The sequence below is a fragment of the Olea europaea genome, chromosome 15, assembly GCF_002742605.1.
Source record: "Olea europaea var. sylvestris chromosome 15, O_europaea_v1, whole genome shotgun sequence".
NCBI classification, from domain to species: domain Eukaryota; kingdom Viridiplantae; phylum Streptophyta; class Magnoliopsida; order Lamiales; family Oleaceae; genus Olea; species Olea europaea.
In genome coordinates this window covers 12,855,697-12,878,522 of record NC_036251.1, presented here as the reverse complement: position 1 = coordinate 12,878,522, position 22,826 = coordinate 12,855,697, and the positions used below count along the sequence as shown (strand labels likewise).

At 35.3% G+C, this 22,826-nt stretch overlaps 1 pseudogene; it reads right to left on the bottom strand.

Annotated features, from left to right (window-relative positions):
- Positions 1 to 1,426: 1,426 nt before the first annotated feature.
- On the bottom strand, positions 1,427 to 4,923 carry LOC111410218 (annotated as a pseudogene).
- Positions 4,924 to 22,826: the final 17,903 nt, after the last annotated feature.

Below are 22,826 nucleotides of genomic sequence, written 5' to 3'. Positions count from 1 at the left end.
AAGCATCTCAAGAATACTCAGTAGGCTACACAATTTATATGGACATAATAATCATGCATGTAAATATGTATTCTTACATATTGCCTTGGTCAATAATTAAACCAATGATCAAACATTTTACTTAAGGATTTGATGAGTCTCTGCGACCATTAGTTGAACATAAAACATTAAAGTTTTGATGAGCCTCTGCGACCATCAATTAAGCATATAACTTTTATACCATTTACATTCAAGGGAAAACCATTAAGGAGCTTTACGTATGTTCATAAGCAAGTATAAAGAATAACATATATGAATGAAAATTAAATCCATATAAGTATAACTTAGAGCATCTTTGATTGACATGGAAAATATCAACTAGAAAAGAAAATATTTTTCTTGTTTTGAGGAAAACAAAATCCACCTCCACTCAAAGAAAATATTTTCCTTAAAAACAATGAAAATTAAGCATATTTTCAAAAGTTCGAAAATGTTTTACGTGGAAAAAATAGCAATCAAACATTCCAAGTAAGAATTTAAATAGAAAACTGATATTTTTCATGGAAAATAAATGTAATCAAACACACCCTTAGTGTAGGAATCTTATCTTAATTATTGGTGATGACGTAGTCGTTGAATCGAATTTCTTTCCAAAACTTTTTTAAACAGTAGAGATGAAACTGGAAAATCTTTGTTCCCTGCTATGTTTCTCCGGAGAATTTTGAAAATTGGAATCCGTGTACCTTAGAAGGTTGGGTGAAAATTAAATTCAAGGTAGTAGAATTTGGATAGGAATAGATGTCTCATTATAGGATTAGGATAGGCTTAGCTAATTCAAATACGTAAATCCAAATTCAAGTTTAATTTAAATTGCATGATTTAAAAAAAAAAAACAATAAATAACTTCCGGATAACTTTCATACTAAATGAAAATATTAAAAAACCCATTCAATTTCACACGTCACATGGCTGCCAAAATTAATTGATTAAACCCCTAATTAACTTAATTAAGCCTGTGAATTCTTTTAGGAATAGATGTCTCATTATAGGATTAGGATAGGCTTAGCTAATTCAAATACGTAAATCCAAATTCAAGTTTAATTTAAATTGCATGATTTAAAAAAAAAAAACAATAAATAACTTCCGGATAACTTTCATACTAAATGAAAATATTAAAAAACCCATTCAATTTCACACGTCACATGGCTGCCAAAATTAATTGATTAAACCCCTAATTAACTTAATTAAGCCTGTGAATTCTTTGAACATAAATATCATGGCCTAACTAATTCGAAATAACTTTTTCTCAAGTACATAATTCGCCATTTAATATGAGCTTCGAAACAGGCCCAATATTGATATGAATTTTTTTATTTTTTTTTGACACAAGATTTATTTCTAACTTAGTCCATCGGTATCTCAAATTATAAAACATGACAAGATAAAATAGATGAAAATTTAATTTCAGTCGCTACAATAGAAATAGGGATAATTACGCTCGGCCGAAATATAGTCTCAGTCGAGGAGGTAGAGATGTGAAGAATTGCATGAAGTCTCTGAATAATGCTTGAAATTTTGAACCGGCGTTGAGAACAAATTTTGAGACGATTTGAAGAAAATTTACATCCGGGTAAAGGTATCTGATCAAGGAAACACCTAGGCATGCCAAAGTAACACCTGCTGTGATGCCAAAGAGCACTTGAAAGGATCTCAATGTGACGCTGCTTGGATTGATGTTTGTATCTGGTGCTGCACATCCTGGTTTAAAGGACTTCAGTTCAGCAATATTTAAAATATTACCCTTTTCGGTCAACTGAATTATTGCACGAGAGACATCGGCAACTAATGGCGAGCTTTTAGGAAAAACCTGCTGATTTTAAGCAAATATGAGATGATCATTAACATGAAACTTGGCCCACAAAGGACAAGAACAGTGTTATGAAAGAAAAATACTTACAAAACCAAATCCTTCTGTTCGATGGATAGGGCGGGCAACCACGTATTTCCCGCAAAATTGAGTCAAGAAAAGCATTATGTGAGGCATAACGTCAAAATAGGCCGATATACTTCCATTGCTATTCCCCTTTGATAAAGCTTCATGACAATCCTCGGCGCACTTATATGTCCTGATTTTTGATCCTTCAAATCCTAAACGTTTCAAGAAATCGACAAGAAAGGATCCTCGTTGACACCCGACGTAAACTCCACTCTCAATAAGTTCCTTTACATCTGGTACAGTTGGTTGAAGCCTTTGCGCTGTTAATTTTGACGATAAGCTAGCTGTGTAAGTCGACATTAGCAAACATGAAACTATTGCCCATCCCACCAAAATCAGACAAATTAAAGTGCCTTCAATTCCTTGTCCTACAGGTGGACAAAAGATCCAGAAGATCATCTTATGAGCACAAATTGAAAGGATAAGCATCGTTACATTGTAATATGCATAATCTGCTCGAAGAGAAGAGAAGATAGATCACCAGGAAATAAGGGAAAATAACAAATCATGCCAGCATGTTGACCAGCGGTACCCCGGGAACTGGTGGAAACCCTTCTCCCAAGGATCCAAATTGAAAGACCTGTAAAGATATAAAATGCAGCAGACACTTTCCACATTTCTTTTGTCAGGGGCTCTAAAAAAGCCCACTTATCATCAGGGTCCTCATATTTAACTGGGATAACATATGTAACTCCTCCTTCTACATATGGCAAACTGAAATCCACGTAAGTTGATCGGTTAGCAGTAATTGTTATATCTCCAAAAGCAGCATCGTAATTTTCCTATCGTGAAAGAAAAGAGAAACCAATATCAATTTAAAGGCATATTTTACTGATAAAAAGAGAACTGTGTTGTTATAAGAACAAAAAATTAATGTATGATTTACCTGAAGAGAAACTTGATATGTGAGATCATCGTAACTCCTGGAAAATGAACCATCAGATTTTTCAAAGGGATATATAACATATTCATATGACACAGCATATGGTAATGCTGCCATGACCGCTTCGAACACATCCTTAAAGTATCCACTAACTTTGGTAGCATTAGTTCGAGGATCCTTCTCCACTTTCAGGAACTCATTAAAACCAGATTTTTGTGGCACTCCAATCCTTATCTTATTACCATTAACTGGAAATTCCCAACCTTTTGGTACTACCACTGAGCCCCCCGGCCAAGTGATATCCCCAAGATTTGACTTTGAGATAGAGAAAGAACTAGAGGCAATCTGATGCACTTTCCTAGAAATTCTGTGGGTCGGTATCCAAACTCCTACCTCTCTATCACCGGTTCCAATAACATTAACTATTTGATATTGTGTTCGCTCTATTTGTCCCTTAGTAAGAGAAAAATTTCCAGCGAGTCCACGGAACCTTATTTTAAACATTTCTTTGAGAAGTTCGTGACCTGTTTCAGAGACTGGTAAATCAAATACAGACGAATAACTGATATTGGCAGCATCCAGCAGCCTATTGCCAACTCTTTCTGCTGCCATTGCAAGAGCACACAGGGTATCATATGCCCAAAGGCCATAAATACTTGGATGTGCGGGTTTGATATCATCATAAGTGTGAGAAAACATCGTTTTCCATTTAGTGGCGAAATAGTCGAGCTCTTTAGATTTTGGAATTAAAGGCTTTACACCCAAAACACCTTGCATGGCCTCAACAACGCTCAAGTTCATCAAACTGTATAGATCTGTCAGGCCACTGGTAACAATCCAGGCATAGCCGCTACTCATCATTCCTATCTCTTTTGCTTTTAGAAAGAGCCTGGCACCAAGACGTTCTGACATGTGCACCACAAAAACTCGTCTGCATAGTCATCATTTTGTATAGTTCTTTGTATATAAAATCATCAGTGGATGATTTTGGAAATAGACTTCTATATGAAATTATGGCATTGACATTTTGTAATGCATTAGATAGGTAAGGAATAATGCCAGTACCATATTCCGTGTCTTCAGAAATAATGCAAACCTGACTCCACTGGAAAGCTTTAACTATGGAAGCAATAGCCTCAACTTGATAGGCATCACTTTGTGCCATCCGAACAAAATAACGAGTTCGAGAGATGAGAGAAGGGCTTGCCGCAGAGAAAGAAATAATTGGTACATGAACTCTATCACCAAGATCCATCACAAAGTTGACCTGTGTACTTCTTTGAGGACCAATGATAGCATCCACCTCAACGTCTCGCAGCAAATCAATAGCTGCATCGATCATTTTAGAACAAGTCAAAATATCTTGATTATCTTTTTAAGGACACAGAACTTTTGGTATGCCCTAGTGATTTTTTATGTGCCTATTCAAATGGCTAATTTTGCTTTGGAATTGTAGATACCGGCACGACAGAAATCATTATATTGATTCCTCTCATACTTCCTCTTCATCTCTTCATGTACTGGATTGGAAGAGATAACATGAAAGTAGTAATTATAATTTTGAAAGATAGCTAACTCTTTATTTATTTCAAAAATATGGGCGTTCATTTGGGAACATGAATACATCAAGGATGAAGGAAAGGTAGAAACATACCAGCATCAGCAGCGTCAATAACACTTTCATGGGAATCCCTGAAATAGAGAACCAATCTTGTTTTATAGTTGCTGTGAAATGAATAAAAATCAGTAAGAGCCAAGGACAAGCTCGTATGTCCTATACGCCCTACCAGTGAATTCATATCAAGAACCACACCAATTTGAAAATCAATCGTGCCATTGGTGAAATTTCGTGCAGTGCTCAAGGTGGGAAGTAGGAGGAGGACAATTAAGAATTGATGTAACATAAAGCCCATTCTTCAAGAGCAATTGATATACAATTCTTGATATCTGATATACGTACATATGTTCGTTGAAAATAATCTAATGGATCGTATTCATCATCAGAAATGAATTGGCAATTCTAAATGCAACACTTTAGCTCCTGAATTTTAAAAACAGGTAAGCAAGACATTTGTACTTGCGGTGCACAAAGTAGAATTCGTGAATGCTTTAGAAGAGAAATTCTATTCAGGTTTTATAAACCCCAAGAAAGTGGTACAGAGTTCATAGAACACTGAAGGTCCAAAGTTCATCGAACATGGAAGGTACTCCACAATTTCCATTTGATTACGACCTCGCTGGTAGATTGATAGTACCTTCACGTAAGCATACAATTCCTAATCAAGGATCACTAAAATATAGACGAAAAGTCTAGATGACAGATAAAAAAATCAACAAATTAATAGGGAAAGAAATTACCCGGTAATTGCATACAGCAAAAAGGAGTTTGTTTCTTTGGATTCATTGACTGAGTGATAGAAACAAATTGAGCATAGTTTCCTTAAATTAATATAGATGTGCATTTCTAGACGACACTATTCTTGATATTGCGTTTGTCAAAATCTGTGACATTGATTATTAAGGCGTTGTTAAAATCAATATATAAAATATTGTCAACTCACAAAATGTGATCCATGATGTCAAAATTAATGTACATATAACAAGATTGTAGCTACTTTTCCCATTTGTACCCACACTACATCTGGAATTTGATGTTGTAATCTGTACATTGTTGGATGGCGACTAGAATCAAGTAAAAAATATGATGAAAAAATAAAATTCGATGGCTGTAGTAAGCGCACCGTTTCGTTCAAATTTAAGGATTTTAATTTATAAATATGTAAAAATAGGTTATGGATAACTAGATACTACTTTGATCATTCAATTGTTCGGGGGAAATGATTTATAATTTTTTCTACTAAGCATTGTTTGTGGAGTAATGTTGTTTGTACATCATTGTGTACAAAATGGTGTAAAAAATAGATGACGTGGAATAGTGAAAAAAATTTATATGGTTGATATACATGTACATTACTACTTATAAATTGGTGTACATACACATATTATGATGAAATATAATTGAGTCAAAATTTATTCAACTAAATAAAAAAATTTCTCTACTTTCTTTTTGACACTTTATCTATCAGCAAAATTTAATATAACTCCTTATTCAAAATTATAATTATTGAATTTATATTCTTTCGACCTTTTTTTTTTTTTTTTTTTTTTTTCTTTTTTGTTTTTTTATTTAACACAATCATTACTCCTATTTTTGTTTCAATAAATGTTGCTAAAATTCTAATTTTCAAAAAATGAATGTGTAGGGCGACGAGTGTGTTTTACTACAAGTTTAAGCCAATTTTAACTTGATTATAAGCTAGGTTTCACGAGTATTGAATGTTTTTAGTGTGTTTGTTAATGTTGGCTTTTATAGGACTGTTGAGATGGTGAAAGACACAATGAAGTTCATCAAATAAAGCTATTGGCATGATCGAATAGAAATTATGGATATAAGAGCAAAAGATGCAAAGTAAAAGGATTGAAATAGTGGCGCTAAGGCGTCGCGGCGCCTGATCAGGGTGCTGTAGTACCAGAGGATATAGGGATCAGGCACTGTGGCGCCAGAGGGTATCGGAGAGGTGGCGACCATATTTTTGCGGCGTCAACAAGAGCCGTAGCTAGGCTTTGGCCCGTTTGAAGTCCATAAGAAAACCCTACTTTCTGGACACAGGGAGACACCTATAAATAGAATTTTCTCACACTTTTGATGGGATTCACGCATGAAAGGTAAGAAACACACCTTAAGATTAAAGAGAAGAATTGAATGGAGGAAAACATAAAGTAATTGAAAGTTTAGAGTATTTATTGGGAGAGGACGGAGATCTTGGTGCATGATTGATAAGTTTTCTTCTACATCTTTACTGCAAATCGGGTGATGTATTATAAGACGATTTATTATTTTTCTCCATTCGTTATTGAAAGTTATGCAGTTGACCCATAAAACACCTAGAGAGAGGGTGAATAATTGCTTGCACTCAATTTAACAAATTTCAATTAACAATCGCAGCACAGCGAGCTTATTAATTAATACAATCTAATTCACATGCAATCTACCGTAAGTTGAATTACCGTATTATAATAAATTGCTGGAAAGTAAATAACAGGAAGAATTTGATGACGGAGAATCTCAAATTGGGTGAAATTCCGGGTACAAGCTAGTATGAATCCACTGTAAATGAACATAATGTACAGTACTGCTAGACTAGACACAACCACATTTTTTCTGATCTCTTGCACTGCAATTCTCAAAGCCCTCCTGGATTGCGAGCTTCTGTAACTTTCGACTTTTGATCTCATCTATCTCCTGTGGATTTCCTGAAAACTACCTATTCTTCGATGACCGAAACTCCGATCACCTTCATTGATCTTCAATCTCACATAGATTCTCTAGAGGATTTTGTTTTGGTGTTTGAATTTCAGGTTTGATGTTTTTCAATAGCCAATATTTGATGAATAATAGATTGTATGTTTTTATTAAGGATGCAAGTGTTTTCTCTAATGGACAATCTAAGCGTTTTGGATAGCACAGCACAGATATTTATATGTGGGACGTTTTGGGTAGTTTGGAATGGTTACAAATCTCGAAAAAGGAAAATTAAGGTTTTGCGAAAAAATACGTCGCTTGAGCGAAGTCCAGGGAAAGCTTGTGCCACTCGAGCATTGTGTTAGCAAAAATCAAGTGAAAATGCAACAATCCTTCCTTCCTTATTTTGACATTAAACCCTAACCTACCAACAACTTTTACAATATTGCACATGACTCCTTGACTTCAACACTATTTCAATTTGACCATTTTTGTTCATAGAATTGCCAATTACAATTGAACCTAGCATACTCTCCCTCAGGCATTCCGTGACAAAACATACATACAACAAAGCTGACTAACAAGACTTATCAAAAGTGACTACCAAGACTACTCAAAAACAACAGACTCAACTGCCTCATATTTTGCATGTGTTAAACCTGTTTCTTGAAATCGAAACTCACATACCCAGTGTAAAATGCACATGAAACAATATCAGATATAAAAAGCAGTTAAAGACGATCATAAATATATGCGAATCACATTAACTAGATTAAGATACAATATTATTGCAAGCCAAACAACCAAAAGCAACATACATTAATATTGCTAGAACATCAAAAACTTAATCTAGATATTGGCGCTAATAACAATCAAAAATTGTGTCAAGCTATCCAACTAACAAAAAGATCAAAGTTGTGGCATTCTGAAGTAGCTCTCAGCTATTTGAACTCGGCCATCATACGAGCCTGCTACTCAATTAGCACGGACATCTGATACATAAGAGCAATTGATGGATCAAAAGAGGCAGAGGAAGTCCTAGGCATGGACCTAGCTGGAAAAGGCGGAATCGAAGTAGATGATGATGGGTCATCAGAGGGAAAAGTTGGTTGAGAAGTAGAAGCAAGAATATGCAAAGGACCAACAGAAGAGGGATCACAAAAGGTATCAGCAGGCACTCCCAGGTCAGCAGGCTCAATAGGAGCGAAAGATGAAGTAACATGTGATCGACTCTGAGATATGGTAACATGACCTATAGGTCGACATACATGTCCTGATAACCCGTTAGAAAAAGTGACTCCTAAGAAAGTAACTAAATGATGAATCAAACAGGCATAAGGAAGACCTATTCGATGACGTAGAACTCGAAATACACGCAAAATGTGCTGACAAATAATAGAGAGAAAATCAACTGAGTCATTGTGTAGTAAAGCATACAAAAATTGTGCCTTATCCATATGCAAGGAAGAAGTATGAGAAACTGGCCAAAGATTCGTGCACATAATGCGCAACAGAATCTTACGATCAGTGGAAAGAGATTCGGTCCAGATCGCTGTAGGACCACCCCCTAAGGGATAGTTAAACAATGTCTACCAAACCAGAGAGTCGGTCGAAAGGGTCTCAGCAAAGAGATATGTGCAAAGTGCTAGAAATGACATTGAATGGAAGCTTAATAGTTACCCCCCTAAGGAAAACCCTAAACGAGGTCCCACAAACCTCATGAATGTTCACATAGAACTCTTGAACTAGAAGATTAGGTGATGGAGATAGCTGCCAGGTCGAGAGAGAGGTCAGAGAATATTACCTCACGCTCGAAAAGAACTGGGCGAAAATTGAGACACAAAGATCTCATGAACAATGGAGGAGATAAACCTAGACCTATTGTAGGAGGTCGATCTACTAGATTTCTAGCCAGAAGTCTGAGCTCTCTTAGGTAGCATCTGACATAAAAGATAGTGGCATATGATCAAAACATAGAAAGCAAAATATTGAAGCCTATGTAGACCACCTAAGTGATGATATGTATGAAGGTTCATGACACAATGCACAAAATCACACAAACCAATACTAAAACATGAAAAGCATGTAAAACAATGCAAAATAGGATACGATACACAAAACTATGCAACAAAGTGCAAAAATGCGCAAAACAATGCAAAATACGTGCGATGACATGACATGAACTGAGTGACGTGGCGTCACATCGTGAGTGACGTGACGTCCAGACGTAGGTGACTAGACGACAAGACACAAGTGACATGATGTCCAGACATGAGCGTGATGATATCAAGTCGGATGAGGTACGATATCTAGACGAAAGTGAACTGGTTGCTAGACGGAGATGACATGGTGTCAAGATGAAAGGAGCAATCACAGTGTGCATGATATGAACACGAGATTACAAGTTTGAAATGACAACCAAAACCCAAAAGGATCCATAACTGATCGGGACTTAGATCATGAAAGTGGTGTGGTAATGTAGCCTAATTATTGAATTAATGTAGAGAAGGGGCCATTCATCGAACACGTGGTGTGCGCTTGTAAATGATGAAAAATCCACATGATAGCAATAGTCACAATACCCCATAACTCACCAAACACAACTCCAACATCCCCCACAACAAATCTATATAAAGAAAATGAACCCCATGAAGGCAAAATTCGAAATAAAAGAGACCTAAATGTGCAATAGAATAACCTAAGTAAAGACAAGATATGCCATAAACTATTATATCAACTTGACCTCACAATGTAATTCCAATCACATTAGACCATACTTTGGATGCATGAAATCACATGAATTGTGAAGAAAATGGAAAAATCCCCAAAAAATTGAGAACAATGACAAACTAGGGTTTTGCAATCATACCTTCGATTTAGGGATGAATTTGTAGATGGAATGATGTTAATGTCACACACAAATGTTGAACACTCGACCAAATTACAGATTTAAACACGAGCGAAGAGCTTCTGCTAATGTCACTCGAGCGAGGCCCAGGCGTAAGGCGGGCTTACCATGTAATTGACAAAAATAGCACTATTTATTTGAAATTCGCAAATTTTAGCACCATTTTAAAATTTTCACTTTTAGCACCTTTTTCTTTTTTTGAAAAAAAAAAAATTGGCATGCACATCTACAGGCATGTAATCTGAAAGATACACCTGATCACAAACATGGCACACTCAACAAACAAAATGATGTCCCACACGCAGATCAAGTTCAAAGCTAGTAAGTGGTAAATGTGAACCATACATGTAACGTGCCACCAATTCTAGGTAAACAAGACTCGAAACTTTAAATTTGTGAGAAGAGACCTGCCAAAATCAATGTTGAACCGAGGTTTTCTTTTCCCAATGAAAGTCAAATCTAACGTTACTAGGACCTGTAGAAATTGATTTTCAGTGTTTTATTTTTATTTCTCTCCCTAACTTTTTTTTTTTTGTATCTTATGTGCAATCCCATTTCCATTAAGTGACTAAAATGACCCCATAGCGAGCTTTAAGCCAATTAACTCAAGTCAGTTGACCATAGACACCAGGTTTTAAGAGATCCCGCAGGCTTAGTTGTTCAAGTCAAATAAGCTCCGAAGATAGAAATAAGATATTTTATGATGCAACATTTTTGACAATTTATTTTTTTATTTTTATTTTATTTTTGTTAGGGGAAACACATGCACAATGAGGTCACACTAGTCTTAGATCAATTCATGGTCAAAATCAACCCATCAACAAAGATTAGCCATCACAAATCTCACACATGCGATCAAGATTCACTTACAAGATTTTATTGTGTGTTGTGCAAATAATATATATGGAAAACATATACCCCAGACTTCTTATGGACTTAAATCATGTAATGGAACTTTTGAAACCATTCATTTATTGTATCCACATCCAATCACAAAATGCAATTTCAAGAAAATAAACATGATATTGCATGTCCCTCGCTCAAACAATTTATTTTTTAATACGCAATAGAAAAAACATGTAGACCACAAAAGAAAGAAACACACACAAGTATGCATAGAATGGAATGAATGAGTGTGATGAACCTATGCATGCATGATCCCATAGACACGATTGAGGAGGTGCACACATGCCGATGACTTTCCTAAGCGATTCAAATCTTATGTCATTCAATTGTTTGGTGAATAGGTCGGCTAGTTGGTTTTTTGTGAAAATGTGTTCAAGGGATACTTTAGCACTCTCTATTAGCTCCCTAATGAAATGATGTCTAATGTTAATGTTTTTGGTTCGAGAATGTTGAATAGAATTTTTGGAAATATTGATTGCACTCATATTGTCACAGAAAATGGTCATGGTCCCCTAATTGATGCCATAGTCACTCAGCATCTACTTCATCCAAAGCAACTGAGTGCAGCAACTGCCGATAGCTATGTATTCGGCTTCGGTCGTGGACAGGGAGATAGAATTTTACTTTTTGCTCATCCAGGCTACAAGATTACAACCGATATAAAAATAGCCACCATAGATGCTTTTCCTATCATCGGCATTTCTAGCCTAATCAGCATCGGAGTAACCGACAAGATCAAGATTAGATTCTTCGAGTACGGGACTCCATGATCTACTATTCCATTAACATAGAGAATGATTCTTCTAATAGCACTTAAGTGGGATTTCTTAGTATCGTTCTGAAACCTCGCGCACACTCCAACACTAAAGGGTATGTCTAGTCTACTAGCAATGAGATAAAGCATGCTTCCTATTATACTCTTATAGAGTGTTTGACCAATACTCTTGCCTGATAGATCACAATCTAACTTCACACTTGTGCTCCCAAGTGTCCTAGCATGTTTTTTACTGTCAATCAAAAATATCTTAACTAGATCCTTAGCATACTTTGACTAAGATATGAACAACCCATCATCCGTTTGCTTTACTTGTAGACCAAGAAAGTAACTTATCTCTCCTACCATGCTCATCTCAAATTCTTGTTTCATGCATCCAGCAAATTCATGAGCAAGAGAGTCAATAAAAAAAGCCAAAAATGATGTCATTGACGTAAATTTGTACAATGGTTATGGTTTCTTTGTTACGCTTGATAAACAATGTTCTATCAGCACCACCTCTAAGAAAGTTATGCTTCACGAGGTAATGCGTAAGCCTATCATACCATGCTCTAGGAGCATGTTTCAAACCATACAGGGTTTTATTCAATTTAAAGACATAATGAGAAAACTCAGGGTCAATGAATCCTTTGGGTTGTTCAACATATGCCTCTTCCTGAAGTATTCAATTTAGAAAAGCACTCTAACATCCATTTGATATAGCTTGAACCCTAAAATATAAGCAACAGAAAGGAGAATTCAAATGGATTCAACTTGTACAACAGGAACAAATGTCTCATCAAACTCTACACCTTCCAGCTGCGTATATCCCTGGGAAACAACTTTGCCTTATTCCTGGTTATGGTACCTTGGTCATCAGTTTTATTCTTAAAGATCCACTTCATACCTATCACGTTACAGTGTTCAAACCTAGGAACTAAGGACCATACATTATATCTAGTGAACTGATTTAGCTCCTCATGCATTGCATTCATCTAACATTCATCCCTAAAGGCTTCTTCAACTTTCTTAGGCTCAATTTGGGAAACATAGCTAGTATATCCTAGTTTATTAAAAACTCTCTTTCGTAGCCTCATGCCTTCTTCTAAATCCCAATAATATTGTCCTTAGGATGATTTGACTTGACTCTAAACGACGATTCCCTAGGAGGTTTAGCTTTATCACTAGGTGATTTCTCTTTTTCGAGAGTGATTGGGCCACTAGGAGAGGGTAGATTATCTGAAATTGGTTGTTCTTCAGGTTCACTAAAGGTCATAGGATCTTTACTTGAGTTCTCCATTTTATCCTAATTTAGTTCATCCTCCTCCATCATTGAGAGCATCATCAATCACAACATTTACTGACGCCATAATAACTTGAATGCACGAATTATATACTCTATAAGCTCTACTGTTCCTCGAGTATCCTAAGAAGAACCCCTCATCACTCTTGGAGTCTAACTTACCCAAGTTCTCTCTGTTCCTTCGAATGTCACATTTACTGCTAAACACACGAAAGTATTGGACAGTTGGCTTTTTGTCCTTAAGAATCTCATATAGGTCTTGTTAGTTTTAGGTTGAAGGTAGATTCTATTGATAATGTCGCATGTAGTGTTAGTGTCTTCTTCCAAAAAATGAAGTGCTAGCCTCTTAGGGTGAAGCATGGCTCTAGCTATTTCTTGAAGAACTCAATTTTTCCTCTCAACTAACCCATTTTGTCGTGGAATTATTGGAGAGGAGAACTCATGCTAAATTTTCTCCTCCATACAAAAGTTTTCAAAGCTTGAGTTTTCAAACTCTCGTCCTTGATCACTTCGAACTCTAGCTACTGTGAGACTTTGTTCACTACTGAGTCTTTTGCACAAGGATTTTATCAAACCAGTTACTTCAGATTTTTCTCTCAATAATTCGATCCACGTATACCTAAAGTAATCATCTACCACAACTAAGATGTAGCGCTTACGTCCTAGACTCTCAGTCCTAGATGGTCCCGTCAAGTCCATATGGAGTAGTTCAAGAGGTCTGTTTATCAATATTTCAGTAGTTGGTTTATGGTGTACGCTCAATTGTTTACCTAGCTGACATGGTCCACATACGACTTGTCTGTTAGCTCTAGTTTGGGTAGACCATCTACTTATTCCTTTTTTGCCAATTTTGACAAACTCTTATAGTTTAGATGACCGAGTTTTTGATGCCACAATTCTGTTACATCAATCTTGGCATTGCTACAAACATAATTAGAATTCGAAAGAATTCCATAGCAGTTGTCAGAAGTCCTGACACCTTCAAGAACAACTCCTCTTGAAAAGTCATAGACAGTACATCTCTTCTAGATGAAACTAACTTTGTAATCAGCATCACAGATTTAACTTATGCTTACCAAATTATATTTTAGGCCTTCTATATAAAGCACATTGGATATAACAGGCAGTCTTGATACATGGACAGTATTTTTACCAAGGATATGTGTTGTAGCCCCGTCTCCAATGGTAACCATACTGCCATTACACTCGTCGAGAGTGGAAAATAGTGCCTTATTTCCACACATATGTCTAGAGAAAGCACTATCTAAGTACTACTTAGAGTTGTTTCGAGCCTTAAAAACAACATGAGCCATGAAGCAATTGAGGTTCAAGTTTTTCCTAGGGAGATCACTTTTCTTGACCCAGATCTTCCTAGAAGTTAAGGTCACCCTAGTCATTTTAGTTAGCATCGTGGTTAAGTGACTAACCTGATTCAATAGGTAGCTTACTTGGCTAAAGATGTCCTAACCTCTACCTTTATTCTTAAGTTTATGACACTTAGGTTTCATGTGTCCTACTACACTATAGTGATGACAGGTAGGGATAAACCTAGGTTTAAAAGCACGTGATTGATGATTGTTAAGCCTAGGCTGAGTGGTCATAAGTGTTTTAGAGGTTCTATGTCTTAAAGTCTCTTTTCCTTTGGGCTCAGGGTTAATAGTGTTTCTTGTTCTAGTACAAACAAGGACAAAAGTGGTGTTGGGATGAACTTGCAGCACTGTTATCACTTTTAACATATCCCAGACCTTGTCTATCTCCAGCTAGCTTATTTATTTACTAGCAGGTTATCGAGTTTCTTGGTTCCGCTCAAAAAAGACTGAAGTTGTGTGTTTGCTCCTTCCAGGTCACTCATCAGAGATTTTACCTTATCTTCCAATTTCTCATTGACGCATCTCAACTCACCCAGGGTTCTGGATGAATCCTGAAGGTCACCTGCAAGTCTCTCCTTAACTCTCTCAGGTTCATTTACCTTCTTAAAAAAGGTTTTATTGATCTTCTTAATCTTGAGACTCTCCTAAAATAACAAATGATAGACCTCATGAATATCCATCTCTTCCTCAGAAGTCTCACTTTGCTCTATTACCACAACATTGGTTAGAGACACCAAAAATGCCTTGCCCTTTCCTTTCTTCAAGTTCCTCTTGTAACTTGGACATTCATTCCTATAGTGACTAAACCCTTGACAGTCATGACATCTAAAAGATCGGGACTAGTACTCTTATTTCTCGCCTTGTGTACGCTTGTCTTTTTTTTTAAAACTCTACTAGGGATCTCCTTTTTCTATCTTGAGGCTTTCTCTTGTTTCTGAGGACTTTTTGAAACTTCTTAACAAAGTAAGCTAACTCCTTATCCCTAAGCGGCTCTGTCTTAGACGAATCAGATTTTTTTTCCTTCAGGGTGTTCTATGCAATAGACTTGTTTTTCCTAGGCTGTACTATAGTGAGTTTATAGGTTTGAAGAGATCCTACTAGTTCTCCAATCTTGATTGCATCTAGATCCTTACTTTCTTCAATGGTAGTGACTTTGGGTCTAAACCTCCCTAGCAGGGATCTGAGTGTTGGGAATCTACTTAATATACACAGCAGAGATTAAAACAATTTTCAATTCCTACCAGGATTCATCTTTGTGTTTAGATAGAAATTGTGAAAAAGATCATACCTTTTTCTAGATCTACAAACTCCTTTACTTTTCTTGTGTCGCAACGATCTTGATCTGCCAACCACAACTGACAAATTGTCCGGCCTTCAACGATGATCCACGTAGAGAACAAGATTGCAAGATTAGGATTTTCTTCTTATGTTAGCTAGAATAATGAATTCTCTACAGATTTGGAAACACTAGCCATGTATTTATATAAGTCCAAACGGACTTAGCCTAACCTGGTCCAATATTTAATTAATTCATTTAATTAAATTTGGTCCGTGAATTAATTAATCCAATTAATTAATTTGGCCCTATAAATAACCAACCCAATTAATTAATTTACCCAACGATTGTTAAATTAATTAATTATCCAATTGCAATCTTCCAATTCTCTTTTGTGTGCGACCCATCAGGTTCCTGATCACGATGCCTAACGACGTGAAATATTATTTTAATCTAATCAAAATTGATGAATTAAAACACCATTTTAATTTATCAACAATTCATACTCGTCCTCCCAGATTGACATCTAACAATGTGTTAGGGCAATACATGTGACGGAAAATGTCACGTGGTATGACAAAACCAAACTGGTTCGTTTACCGTGAAACTATAATCACTTCCTCAATATGATCCGATCAATTACAAGATATAGAAGTGTGTCAATCTCGATTATTGATCATATCTTTTCACTCCACTATTAAGTCAATATAAGTCAAAAACTCCTTTTCAACTTATGAGTACACCTTGGCGAAGGATTTCGTTATTGACTTAATTGAATGAAATGCAGATCATAATCCCTTACTATCTAAGATTAAGAGTGAGGAATCCTCTATTAGTCATTCACAACCTTCATATGACTCCTGACATACCCGAGCGATGCCATATTAGCGGTCTTTGGCAAAACAACATCCAAAATCGTCAAAGCATGACTGCCCTCACAAAAGGTACTATGACGACCTTAAGTCAAAGGACGAATCCCACTACCGAACGTTAGAGATTAACCACTGACACTCAGATAACTATCCACGTGGGATCTCTAGGCGGGTCTCCAATGTTTTGTTCTATAACAAAACATCTACCTGTTCATTCAGGTGCCACTACACTTTAGCTTGTGAGATCAGCTACTTACTTCACAAGTAAGAAATGCCATACATGATGGTCTATCAGTAATAACGATAGCTGTATCTTGTTATTACTTATGATCACAGATGATTTAAGATTCAATCATATATAATTTGTATCTCACAATCACAACTCCTTGTGATAAACAAATTATCAAGATTTGAATCTACGGACTCTATTTAATTTAATTGAATATTAATTAAATAGATCTGCCATACAATGCATCAATTATATAATAAAGTATTTATGTCCAAGGTTGATTGAACTTAGGGCATAACACTTACACTAAGAACTTTTTGAACAATCTTAATCTCGGGTCTCTTTTCTCCTAGGTTGAAGCTGGAGTTTACTATGTCATTCAACTTAGCATAAAACTCAACAAAGGTCTCATCTTCTTTCACTTTGATTTCTTAAAACCTAGAAGTCAAAATCTGTAGCTTAGAGTTTTTAATTGTTTTGGTTCCCTCATGTGTGGTCACCAAAATGCCCCAGACCTCTCTTGCGGTCTCACACATTAACACTCTCCTAAACTCCCCAGGAGACACAGCCATAGACAGTGTATGAAGTCCTTTACTATTCCAATTGCAGCACAGCAAACTTATTAATTAATCCAGTCCAATTCACGTGCAATCTACCTTTTATTATCACAGTATAATAAATTGCTAAAAAGTAAATAACTCTAAGAATTTGATGGTGGAGAAACCCCAAACTGGGTAAAATTCCGGCACAAGCCAATATGAATCCACTATAAACGAACACAATTTACAGTACCATCAGACTAGACACAACCACGTTCTTTCTGACCTCCTATACTGCAATTTTCAAAGCCCTCCTGGATTGTGTGCTTCTGCACCAACTTCAAACTTTTGGCTTGTCTATCTCCTATGGATTTCACGGGAACTCCCCATTTTCCAACGATCGAAACTCCGATCACCTTCCTTGATCTTCAATCTCACATTGATCCTCTGGAAGCTTTTGTTTTGGTGTTTGAATTTCAGGTTCGATGTTTTTCAATCACCAATATTTGATGAAGAATGGATTGCATGTTTTTGTTAAGGATGCAAGTGTTTTCTCTAATGGACAATCCAAGTTTTTTTCCTTTTTTTTAGCACAGTGCAGATATTTATATGTAGGATGTTTTGGGTAGTTTGGAATGGTTAAAACTCTTGAAAAAGGAAAATTAGGGTTTTGCGAAAAAATATGTCACTCAAGCGACGCCTAGCGAAAGCTAGCGACGACTTTTTCTTTTGAGTGAAAGCTTGGCGAGAAGTTAGCGACATCCTCTTTGCATGTGCCGCTCTAGCAATGTGTTGGTGAGAATCAAGCAAAAATGTGGCGGTCCTTCCTTCTTTATTTTGACATTAAACCCTAACCTACCAACAACTTTTACAATATTGCACATGACTCCTCGACTTCAACACTATTTCAATTTGACCCTTTTATGTTCACAGAACTGCCAATTACAATTGAACCTAACAATTATGAATAGCTAAATCTATTTTTATGGCAAATAATATAATCCTATTGGGATCCTTTATGTTTTTAATTAAGATTATTGGTCTTGTTTGTTCCATGTGTTGATTTTACTATGGATTTAGTGAATTAAATTAATTGATCACTAATTTGATGATTTTGTGTATCAGTTATGAGTAGATATATAAGTTTAGGATTTAAATCATATAGTAAAATTCGGTAAACCGGTATAACTGTGGAGATACCTATACTAATTATCGTGATCATAATTGAATTCCAAGGACAAAGAACTCGTTTTAACTAAACTTGATTTGCACAGAGATATGGAATTGAATTAGGTAAATAAGCTCAATGAGAACTCGAGATTGGTAAATTGAGTACAATAGGAAAATTCGATTGAACACTGCATTAGATGTGAATCTTGATTTAAAATATAAAGGTGGTCAATAGGTGAAATTATTCTTCCCTAACGTCCGTTCATTATTTAATTTCTAAACCAGTCGTGTGGTATCCACTTATTTTCTCGTATTTAGATTACAACTAAAATCATACAAATTTTTATTTGCTTCCATCGAATAGTGGTTAGAAAAAAAAGATTAGATTAAATGCTAAAGTATAGTACCTCGATGACCTCTTGAGCAGCTTCATCTAATGAACGTTCAGTGAATCTTTCCGGTGCTGAACTACAAAGTAGCTGTCTACTTCACTAGGCACATGAGAATGATAATCCGGACTCTTAAGTTCACTTATTACTTGTTACGATCAGTACATTTGCGGAAATAAAATTGACAACATAGGGCTATGATGCCAAATCCAATTCAATATGGGCTATCATGATAAGTGGGATAATTATGGTCCAATCGAGTTCGTTTGTTGTTGCCTAATAATTTCACGAGTGAGCCCAAACCCAGAACCCATTACAAATGGTAGAAATTATGATTCCAAAATGTAACTTTAGTTGTATTGATTATAGATTAGTTATTATTATTTTTTTTTCCCCGGAGATTATAGTTAGTTGCTAGTTGCTCTGGACGTTGATCTTAATCTGAGACCAACGGTGATGACTAAGGGCATAAACGAAGGCTTCTACTGTTATCCTAATTCATTCCAAATCGTTTGATTTTCTTTGAGATGCTGGGGTTTTCTCTATGTCTTTTCCCTTCGTCTTCAACATCTAGTTGGACAATTTTAGGGTATTTTGTGTAAATCTTTGGAGCGTTTATGATTCTGTGTAAGAGGAGTGGTTTAGATTCTGGGTTGAAGTCTTTTGATCAGTAGAATCAACTCCAGTGAGTCCATTTTGAGGATCTAAGTTTGTGGCTTCACTGTAATACAAAGGGTACAAAATAGTATGAGCCTGTTTTGTCAAATCTCGATGCCTTTTATGTTTCTAGTTTTAAATATTGTAGAAAAGGGTTTGTAATTTTTGGTCTTCGAAGTGTGGATTCTTACAAGAGTTGTATCATAGCCCGTGTAGGTTGTTCTTGGACCTTCAATAGTCAACTCACTGGGATAAATAAATTTTCGTAGTTGGTTTTGGTTCGATCTCTTCAAATCTCAAATTTTTTTTTCCCAAAATCCTAGGTCTATTTTGAAAGATCTAGTCACTGAAAGGTTTATTGAACCTTCGATTGAGTTTTTTACAAAAGAAAATCATTTTTCACAGTTCGATATGGTTCAATTTGTTTAGATCTGGCAAGCTTTGAAATAATAGATCTAAACGTATTGAATGTTATTGTTTTTATTAGTTGTTCTGGTTACAAACTATCTGACTCAAATATTTGAAGTTTCTTGTACAATTTGGGTTGAAACCCTAAATTCGGAAAACTTGTAAATATATACATTGATTTCTTGGTAGAATTTGCGACTGCTGATCTATGTGGGTGTTTTCTTAACTTCTTTTTGAATTCTTGATTCTTACAGTGGTCTAATCTCCAAACCACCTCTTTGATTTGCTTCTACTAAGCCTCTATCTGACTATCTTTCATTTATTTTTCCTTTAATTTGATAGTCTACATAAAATTGACTCTGTCACTTTTGCATGTGTATTAAGATCATTTGTTAATTTGATATCCTCTAATTCTACAACATCTAAAGTGTCTAAATTTTGATCCCTGTTAAAATTGAAAATTTATAGTATTCCTTTATTATTGATATTATTGTCTGTTGTTGATTAGATTTTGTTAAGGAAAATATTTTTTATGCATATTATATATTGTGTTTATGTTGATTTCTTGAGTTAATCTACTTCAGCGTCCTATTTTACATTGCTATTAAAACCTATTGATACTTTTTGTGCCAAAATTTCAAGTGTGTTCGTCATTTTATTAAATATTTTGTGTTTGATATTTTTTCAAAATGACCATAACCGCTTTTGAACTTGGAGTTTTTAATGGGAAAAATGATTTTCCTATTTGATAACCAAAAAAAAATAATAATAATAATAATAATAATAATAAGGGTTCTTGCTTAACAAAAAGTTTTGAAAGCCAATGTGGAAGAACATTTGGATTATATGACTGTTAAACAAAAAATCTGAAGTTGATGAGGTAGCATACACTTCTATTATTTTGCATTTGTCTGATCAAATTTTGAGAAAAGTTCTTCTAAACTTGTGTGACGAAGTTTGAAGAGCTTTACTTGGTCAAATCTTTACCAAATAGATCGTTGCTCTTAGAAAGATTTCTTTATTTTAAAATAGATTCCTCAAAAGACTTAGATTACAACTTAGAAGCATTTAGTAAATTGGTTCATGAAAATCTGAATACTAGAGAAAAAGTATCCGAGTATAAGGGCATGGACACTCTTACTCCTGAAATTATTATTAACTATTTGAAGAGTAAAGAGGAGCTAAAATCTACAAAAGCTAAGAATAATAATTTTTAGGGTTTTTTCTTTTTTTTTTTAGAGGGAGAACACAAAATATGCAAAATGAGAATTAATGGAATCCTATAGATCAGAGGAATAATCATAAGAAGGAAAATAGAGGAAGATCTATGTCTAAGTTCAAGGCAAATAATAGAAATGCTATGGGTGTGAAAAACTGTCAATGTAATGAATAGAAGGATAAGGTGGTTGATGAAGGAAATATAGGTTAACCCCTTAGACTAACAATATAGATGTATATATGTTGTTACTGATACAACATCTGATCAGAACTCTGCTAACATTGCTGGAAATTGTGATCAGATTTAAAATTGATCTTGGATTCTGCTTGCACTTTTCATATAACCTCTAAAAGTTGCTGGTTAGTGACTTTAAGAGAATTAATGGGATGAAGTGTTAATGGAAAATAATGTTACCTACAGGGTTGAATGGATAGGTAATATGACATTGATATTCCAAAATGGTTATATCTATACTATTGAAAGATTTAGATACGTTCCAGATTTAAATAGGAATGTAATTTAAATTGGGGATCTAGATGATATTGGATTACAAGGTAGTATTGAAAATAGCATTTCAGAAGTACCAAAGAGAATGGGATCTAGGGATGGCAATTGGACTTGTCGGCCGAGCCCCATTTTGGGGACACGGGCTTTGCCCGAGCCGGCCCGTGAGCTCGGGAGCTTTAAAAATAATAAAATAAAATAAAATAAAATTTTGAGGCTGCCTTGGCAAGCCTTTTTTTTTGGCCGAGCACGGTTCAAGCCTGCAAAAAAGCTCGGCATTTTGATCGGGTCGAGCCCGAGCTGAAACTTTAGGCTCGCGAGCTGGCTCGGCCCGACTCGTTTACATCCCTAATGGATCTATGTCACTAAAGCTAAACTAGTGATAGATCATACTGCTGAGGTCTCAAGTGCTGAAATTGATACAACTTTAAAGTGCACAACAGGCTAGCACATGTTAATGAAAAAAGCCGGCAAATGCTTCACAAACAGGTACTGTTTGGAAAATATTCCATCTCAAAAGTTCCCAGTTTTGAATTTTGTACCTTAGGCAAGCAAAATAGGCTATACTTTAGTACTCAAAGTATAAGTCCACATCAATTTTAAAATATACACATCATGTACCTTCTTTAAAATATCTTGAATTGTTCATATAGATTGAGCACCATTTTCAAGGAAATATAGAATAGCAGGAACATTTAAATAAGTTTGATTCTTTAGTGGATCATAAAAATGGGGCCTTCATCTATAATCACTTGATAGAAATAAATAACTTTTGGATAATTAACACAAAATGTTCATACCTTTCAATATCATTGTGTAAAACGTCCATACTTTAAATTTTTTAACATTTTCATCCTTATTTCCACCTTTCATTGCGAAAACCATCATTTTAATTCATTTTCTCAATTAAAAGTCATGAAATGATTAATATACCTTCCTATTTAAATAAAATAAAAAGGAAAGAAAAAAAAATGTAGCCGTACTTCCAAATTTTTCAAAAAAGTACAAATACATTCTAAACAAATGATTTAAATTTGAAACTAAAAAAATAAAATAAAATAATAATAACTTATTTTTCCCCCATTCCACCACCCCCACTTGTTATTTTGGAGACTTCATGGACGTTAATTAAATTAAATATGCTCCTGCTTTTAAAATGAA